Consider the following 9,331-nt stretch of genomic DNA (forward strand, 5'->3'; position numbering starts at 1 on the left):
ACTAATGCAATAGTGGAAATGAACATGTTTATGTTGTTTATATGAGGATAAATTATGATAGACTTGTTTTGTTTAGAGGTGCATATCTCAACAATTATTGGGTTGTGCCATATAATCCTTACCTCTCCCTGTTTGCTCCACCATAGCAACTGTAAAATGTCTTCATACATATGCTTATAAAGGGCATGATCGTGTGATTGTTAGCTTCCAAACCATTGGAAATAATTTGACAAATGCAAATAGTGATCATAACATTGGTGGCAATGTTGATGAGATAGAAATGTACCTTGATGCATGATATGTTTGTGCTTTGGAGACATATTGGAGGATCTTCGATTATTTGTTGCACAACGAAAAGCTAGATGCCATTCATTTGCATATACACTTGCCTTATGGTAATGTTTCATGATAATGACAAGATCAAACAAGTGGTTGTGGATGATAACATTCGTCGGACAACCTTAACAAAATCATTTGTGTGCAATCAGAGGTATTTAGCGCAAAATTTGTTGCTTTATTAAGAGTTTCCTTTGCAATCGGTTTGGAATTCTACAAGGAAAATTTGGATTACGTGAAAGAAGGGGGATGTTTGTGGCCATATTTTTTAAGCGCCGCCGTTTGTGGATGAGCTTTATTACCTAAGAATGCTATAATGGTATGCAAGGGTTGCAAGTCTTTTGAGGAGCTTCGAATAGTTGTCACAATGTTGTTTGCGACCTTCAAAGAAACTTGCATTGCAAAGGGCTTACTTGAGAGTGACCATGAGTTATACAAACACATGGAAAAAGTTGTGGTGGGGCAAACATGTCTCAAATAGGTAGACAATTGCATGCACTTTTTGCAACTTTGTTGGTCATTTGTGATCTAATGAGACCAAGCCATTTGTGGCACTATTTTAAAGTTCATTTAATAGATGATATTCTATATTGATTGGTTTCTTGTAGTGGTCCTGAACACTCCACCATTAGGTTACTTTCAAATTGGGTTACATTTGGAAAACACATTATAGCAATATGATCAAACAATTTTAGGGAATGCCAAGAATGGAAAGGTCATTGGTTTCAACTTTTGGTAATCCTTTGATTCACGAAGTTGAATGCTAATGTTCAATATCAACAAAATATTGCCTACTCAGTGGAGTCTAGTTTGAATGAATGTCAAAAGAGAGCCTTCTTGGATGTGCTTGATGGTGTGAACTCATCACATAGTGTCATATTCTTCTTGGATGGTCTAGTGGGGTTAGGAAAAACATAGTTGTACAATTGCTTATTGGCTTGAATTTGAGGGGAGGAAAAAGTTGTGCTAGCAACAACATTGTTGGGTATTGGTGCATTGTTGTTGCTTAAGGCATGAACAACACACTCAAGATTTAATATTCCACTAGAACTAAAAACACTTCCTTGCATAATATTCCTATATAAAGCCAACTGGTGAAGTTGTTAAGGGTTGCTTACCTTATAATTTGGGATGAGTTGCCAATGATGCATCGCTATGCTTTTGTGGCATTGCATAGAACTTTGCAAGACATCATGGGGTATAGTATGCCATTTGGAGGAAATGTGATACTTTTTGGAGGAGACCCTATGGAATCATATGCACATATTGCGATTGTCTCAAAATATGTGTGTGTGTCTATGTAGGGAGAGGATTCTGAGAATCTAAATTTTGTTAGTTGGATTATGTCTCTTGGGAATGGTACTAGTCATGTTGCAATTCCTTCGAACATGATTTTGGATGGTTCTACCATGGATGATCTTATCTTGCAAGTTTAGTATGGATATCCACTCAGTGCACAACTATGCGCCATTTTTCAATGGTCATGCAAATTTGGCCTCATGAAACAAGGATGTTGATTCCTTGAATATTACTGCTTTGCATGCAATGCTTTGTGATTCTCATTTTTGCTTTAGTGCTAACTCCATAGTTGAGTGTGATGAAAATTCATTTCTTTAGTCCACTGAGTATCTTAACTCTATCGATCTCGATGGTGGTTTTCCTCCTTGTTGTTTGGTGTTGAAAAAAATGTTCATGTGATATTGTTGAGAAACTTGAACCTTGGTGCGGTCACATACTCAGGCCTATGGGAGGCATTGGCTTCATCTGACCCCACTTTCCCATCAACCTTATGTTTTCTAGCTACAGTCACATTGTCCCCTTGAAAATTAGGACGACATTGATGCAATTCAGTTCCTCTCGCCACATCCTCAACCATCCTTGCACTTGCTCAAGGTGTGGGGCTAACTCCTTGTTGTAGTTGACTCAAAAGCTTCTCTACACTCGTAGGTCCTGTACCATGGAACTTTCCACCAATGAAATAAAATTATTTATGTTACTACTTAAATTAAATTATTTATTAGTTAATAATAATTACCTAATTAGAAAAAAATATTTATTAATTTAAAATTACTTAACAACTAATAATTAGTTATTTAATTTTATAATTATTAATTATTTACTTAGTTAATAACTAATAATTACTTACTTAATAATTTGTTAATTAGAAAAAAATAGTTACTAACTAATAATTACTACTTACTTAGTTAATTAGGTTTACTAATTAGTTATCTAGTTAATAAAAATTATTAGTTAATTATTTAAATTAGTTAAACTAATTAGTTGAATTAGTTCTTAATACCAATAATTACTTAATTGGTTAATACCAATGTAAATAAAAGGGGGTGAAGGGAACTTGGGGTTTTTTTTTTTCCGCCTAAGATAATTACTTAATTGGTTAATACCAATGTAAATAAAAGGGGGTGAAGGGAACTTGGGGTTTTTTTTTTTCCGCCTAAGAAAGGGTGGCCGACAACCCCTTTTTGGTGAAAAAAAAAATCGCAAGGGTCTTAGGCCCCCTCCCCTATAAGAGGCTCCGACGACCCATTTTTAACAAGAGTAAATTTTTTGCTTGACTAGTGATCGCCAACAATCCTCTCTCAAGTGAAGAAAAAGTCACATCCACTTATGGGTTTTTTTCACCTAAGAAGGGGCTGTTGTGTCGCGATGACCCCTTCGACGAAAAAAAACAAACCCATGAGTCCGAGAATAGAGCATGGGGGAAAGAGAGAGTAAGAGAGCTCTATGTGTGTGTGTGTGTGTGTGTGTGTGTGTGTGTGTGTGTGTGTGTGTGTGTGTGTGTGTGTGTGTGTGTGTGTGTGTGTGTGTGTGTGTACAATATATACTATTTTTTCTCACCAAGAAGGTGCCGCGAGACAATCCCTTCATGGGTAAATAAAGAAAGCTACAAATCTACCATATGCTATTTTTTAACCATGAAGGGATTGCTGGCGACGCCTTTTACCCATGAAGGGACTGTCGGACGGCACCTTCTTAGCAATAAAAAACAGTACATATTGCATGCTCTCTCTCTCCTCCCCTCTCTCATCACTCTTACTCTCTCTCCCCCATGCTCTCTATTCTTGGACCTATGGCTAATTATTATTGTTAATTAACTAAACAATTATTAATTATCAATTAAGTAACAAATTATCAATTGTGAATTAATTTTAAATTAATTATTAATTTTTAAACTAATTAACTTAGTGGGGAGTCCTCTCTCTCTCTCTCTCTCTCTCTCTCTCTCTCTCTCTCTCTCTCTCTCTCTCTCTCTCTCTCTCTGTGTTTGTTGTCTTTGTAGTAGGAGAGTCTATACTTGGATTTGTTTCTACCCAACCATTGTGTTTATGTATATCACAATTGGTATCCAGAAGGTGAATACTCCTCCAATGAGAAAGGTTTATACCAAAAATACTTAAGGGAAAAACAAACACAAGAGACACAAGGTTCCAAAGGCATGGTAAGTAAAATGAGTTGCATTCTTAGGAGTACATTGCACTTTGTTATCTCCTAATAAAGAGACTATGATGGGTTTACAGGAAACTCATACTAGTAGTGCAGTTGTTGAAAAAAGAAAACAAAAGAGCAAGCACACATCTAATATAGTTGAAGAAGCGCCAAGCAAAGATCAACCCTCATCACTAATTAATTTGGTTTCTCCACACCTAAAAGGTTTGATGTTTTGAAGTACTATAGCCAAGACATCTATTGTGTCCCTATAGTGAAAATATTTCACTGAATATGAATCATAACCACCATGTAGCCCCCTTGGTTAATACTAGTGAAGAGCATATCATAATCCCAACAATGCAATAAACAATGCACTCAAGCAATAGATGTAAGACAACTGAAAGTTGCAAGTTTTCCATTTATAACATGTTTATCCATATTATTCCAAAGGATTTGTATTGTTTCATCCCTTGACATATTTTCAATGGACTTGATTTTGTAGTGGAAGGCGCCATTGAGGAGGTCCGTGTCATTGGCATGGCTAGAAGGATATAGCAAGTTCTTCCAGATCTTGCAATGGAGAGTGTTACCTTACACACTACTTTAGAGAGATGCATGAGAACGACGAGAAGCAGTGAGGCAATAACCGAGGACACGGCATCACATCGAATTGGCACACGTATTATAGAGCACCGAGATGGTAAGCTTACTCATGCACAAAACTCATGATGTGAATGTATGTAAATCTTGTTCATCACCAAAGTAACAACAATAATATTTTTTACCATGTAGAGCATGGAAAAACTGAAGGTCTTGGATTTGAGGTGACAGCGGACATGGCTCGTGCGCAGAGACGTAAAGAAACAATGGTCATGAATTTCACACATGTTGTGATTGGATTACGTCAGAGCTTTAAAACATTCTATCATTATACAATGTTAATAGTGATGTATATCCATGTATAGGAAATGAAAGAATGCAAGAACACAGATTAGCCATGCCAAGGGACGTGGCTGCTACCACTAATCAAGCGTGACTCGTGGGTTTTTTTTTTCCCACAATACAATGCCGATAAGAATGATCTGTCTTTTTGCAAAGGGGGATACAAGGTTGGGTTATTCAGTATGATGTCATGATGTATTTGGACTATGCCACATGTATTTTTTATGATTCGGAACATGTATCTGGCTCATCGTGTTCTCAAGGACACAAGGATGTTACTTTTCCTTGCCACAACACACTCCATGGTAGAGCTTGTCGAGCAGGTTGTGGATGATCGACACCAACGAATGGAGTCAAGGTAGAAGTGTTGGGCCTTATGCAAGCATGGCACATGCTGCTCATTGGGAGATGCTTGTTTATGTCATTGGAGGTAGAGAGGGGAGAGTTTTAAAGTCATGATATAGTCATGCTGAATATTGTTTATGTATCACACTTGTTGGCTCCGTTAGTGTGGTTACTAAAATTAGTATTTCAAGCCTTAAATGCATGTCTATGTGATATATATTCTAGCATGCATGCGTTCAAATATCTCTCACAATGAAATCATCCCTTCGAAGTTCACAAAAGACAACATTTCTACAAATGAGTGGATGTGAGATACATCAGGATCCCCGTTGAGAGGTTAGAATGAGATTCAATGTTGTTAAAGTATTGCAAATATGTTTTGTAGACATTTAGTAGATTCCTAATCCGTTATATGAATACCACATACTGGAGGTGGCATGTAATGTGGTAGGGCTTTTTGGAGCTCGTTCTTGCAAATGTACAGAAAAGAAGGGGACACCATTTTAGATTGCAATGCAGGATGTGGTGACTTTGCATCAATAGCGCTTAATTCCAATAGATAGATTGCATGTATGTATTGCTTTGCCAAAGATATCTAAGAGCAATGGTAACATGTTTACATAAACTTGCACAATATTTGACTATAATGTTGTGTTTTTTTTCATCATACCAATACATAGGTGTTCACTCTTCCACGCACGCATGTATATCTACCTCCCATACCCCAAAAATTAATCGTGTTTGATATGAATGGGGTGCTTCTACATAGGCAGCCAGAGCTCCATGAAAGAAGATAACTTAAGTGAGCTACTCCAACTAGTTAAAAGTGAATGTGCGAAGTCATCAAAATAAGCACCAACCTTTGTATTTCAAGATGGACAAGGCAAGTGCATAGCAACTCCCACAAGCACTTATTCCGAAAGGAGTTACATAAAGCTCCTTTTCCTAAAATGTTTTGATGACATTGATTAGTCGCACTTCAATCCAACAACGAAACTATTTGTGGATGATATCATGGAGAAGATGTAGATGAACCCACTCAATGCCTTTACATGCCCACCCCCATTTGAGGGAAACCCCATGGACACACCTAGAGCATATGCTTCCCTACTTGACTGAGCTAGCGTACTTCCATGGTTTAGTCCTAGACTTTGTTAGGGATCACCAATTCCACCCTCTAACAATGGAACTTAATTGATATTTGATGTGCATGATAAATACATATTTTCAAATTTATTTGATTATGTTTATTAACAAGCACTATGAAATGAGGATGAGAGGGAAGAGGAGAAAGAGAGAGGAATGTGTAAGTGAAGGAGATTGTGTATAGGTATTCACTCAATTGCATACTATAAGATGTGTAAATAAAGCATGTGCAAAATATGTAGGGAAGAGTGGAGTGTAGATACATTCATGCATGTGAATGTATATGTGCACAGTGGATTGAGTAACAATGAGGCAATATTATTGTCCCAATATTAACTATTCAAACAATGTGAGAAAAAATAGATATCACACATTATTGCAGTAAGTGTAACAAACTATTTGATATCAATTCCTCTTATAGTAAGTCCACACAATAATGCTCAATTGAAAGTAGCAAAAATATGTGTGATGTAGTTTCGCTTATGTGTGCACAATGGATGTAACATCAAATCATGCACATAAAAGTGAGGGATACATGATTGTATCTATTCATATGGGAGTAACAACGTGATATTCTTTTAGTTTGGATATTAACTTTAAGAGAATGTGTGTGTATGTGTGTATAAGAGAGGGAGAAAGAGAGAAGTTGCTATTTGAGAGAGAGAGAGAGAGAGAGAGAGAGAGAGAGAGAGAGAGAGAGAGAGAGAGAGAGAGAGTGTGTGTGTGTGTGTGTGTGTTTGTGTATGTGTGTATGTCTTTGTGAGTGACACAAGGAGAGAGAGAGAGAGAGAGAGAGAGAGAGAGTGTGTGTGTGTGTGTAAGAGAGGGAGAAAGATAAAAGTTGCTAATTGAGAGAGAGAGAGAGTACATGTGTGTGTAAGAGGGGGAGAAAGAGAGGAGTTGCTATTTGAGAGAGAGAGAGAGAGAGAGTGTGTGTGTGTGTGTGAGTGTGTTTTGTGACACAAGGAGAGAGAGAGAGAGAGAGTGTGTGTGTGTGTGTAAGAGAGGGAGAAAGATAAAAGTTGCTAATTGAGAGAGAGAGAGAGTACATGTGTGTAAGAGGGGGAGAAAGAGAGGAGTTGCTATTTGAGAGAGGTTGAGAGAGAGAGAGAGAGAGAGAGAGAGAGAGAGAGAGAGAGAGAGAGAGAGAGAGAGAGAGAGAGAGAGAGAGAGAGAGATTGCTACGTGGGATTGGGAGAGATAGATAGATAGAGAGAGAGATGGGGAGGAGGGAAAATATAGAGAGAATAATTGGTGGAAGATGGAGGATAGAGAGAGATAGAGAGAGAGAGAGACCTGTACTCGAGGTAATTAACATGGGGGGAGAAACATGTGTGGGGACGCTAGTGGTGGAACCAAATGGAGGTGGTAGTGACAGTGACAATGGAGGCGACGGTAGAGGTGGTGGTGGTGGAGGTAGTGGTGGTGGTAGTGGAGATGGTAGTGGCAATGGGGGACAATAGTGGTTCTTGATATATGCCTAAGAGAAGAGGAGGAATAATTGGACTATGTGGAACAAGAAATGGAGGTTGCCTAGAAAAGCTCGCTTCTTGCATGCACTCTATTTCCAATGCTTCCATGTGATTGCCCCTTTGGATTCATTCGTGATTTTAAAAACCCATTCTTTGCGCATTCCTCGATATTGGGAGCATCCCGAGTTCGTGGATCTTTCGTGCTTAAATAGGGTGCACCAATTGCACCTTGATGTATTTGTGACTAAATAAACAAAGATTTGCGCACCTATCTCCAATTCATGTGATTTTAGCTAGATTTTTATTTTCTTTTAATTTTTTTTTGTTTAATGCATGTCTCCTATTGATAAGTGAAATAAATGTTTTTTTCTAGGTAAAAGAAAGCACTTGAAGACCAGCAGCATTGGTGACCCTTCATGCAAGAGAAACATACATGTTTCACCATTGCACAATGCCATAGATGCTCCTTTGCTTTCTAACAATGCTCATCTACAAAACATAAAACTTTTTTGAATTGGTCTTAGTAAATGTTATGCTTCTGAGTGTTGTTTCGAATAACTTTGTTGCCATATATGTCAACTCAATACATCTATACAATGTAGCTTGCAATGTGCATGAGAACTTTGTTGCCATATTTGTTTTCATTATGTCAACTCAATACATCTGTACAATGTAGCCCGCAATGTGCATGCGAACTTATGGAAAGAATTTGTCTCAATGATAATGGTAACAATTCATTTGAGTTTTGGTTAAACTTATGGAAGTAAATTATAAAGACTTCAATAGGGATTAAATTATATGAGCTCTAGTGATTGGTTGCGAGCGAATACTTTACTACTTTGTGGAGACTAATGTGTACGAGGATAAATGACTATGACTACACTTTTAGGTGACTATGACTATTTTATCTTTAATTTCAAATCTTCTTTTATGCAAGTTTCCTGCTCATAAGTGCTTTATGTGTTCATCTTAGGTAAAAGAAAACTTAAGTTGGGAAGGGTTTATGCCCATTCACGTAAAAAAACGGTGTTGGCTTGCCAACATGTAATGTCGTAGATGCTCCAATGGTATTGAACAATGCCCATTTTTGGACAAAAAAAGCCTATTTTGAAAATTTTTGTTGTTTCATGTCTTTATTTTTAGACTTTCTTGATGTTGTGTAGGAGCTTGCTTAAGGCTGTAGTGTTTTAGTACACATTTAGATTTATATGATCACGACCCATCTTATTGGCACATTTAATGCTTGTGTTCTCTATAGTGTGTTTTATAACATTTAAATATTACAACATTTCATTGACATTTGTTCCCTTTGAGCGTGCGTAGTGCGCCGTTCAGGAAATGTTTTGGTGAGCGAAGGGAAGCAACCAAGCGATTTGCTCACCGAAATGCGAAGCGAGCGAGGCATAGCGGCGCAAGCTTCGCAATGAAGCCAACGGTGTGGCCAGCTAGTGTAATATTATTGTCCGTATTTGCCAATGGGGTCGTGGCATAGTTCGAACCGTGTGCACCGCATTCCTGGAGGCATATTAAAATATCTATATTAATAAGCATATTATTGTCTGCATTTTAAAGGAAGCGTATGACGGTCCGCATTGTGATTGATATGGATATATATGGATAAGAAAAAGGACATTATGAATTGT

The sequence above is a fragment of the Lygodium microphyllum genome, chromosome 14, assembly GCF_053477565.2.
Source record: "Lygodium microphyllum isolate KBCC chromosome 14, Lygodium_microphyllum_v1.1.10, whole genome shotgun sequence".
In the NCBI taxonomy this organism is placed as follows: Eukaryota; Viridiplantae; Streptophyta; class Polypodiopsida; order Schizaeales; family Lygodiaceae; genus Lygodium; species Lygodium microphyllum.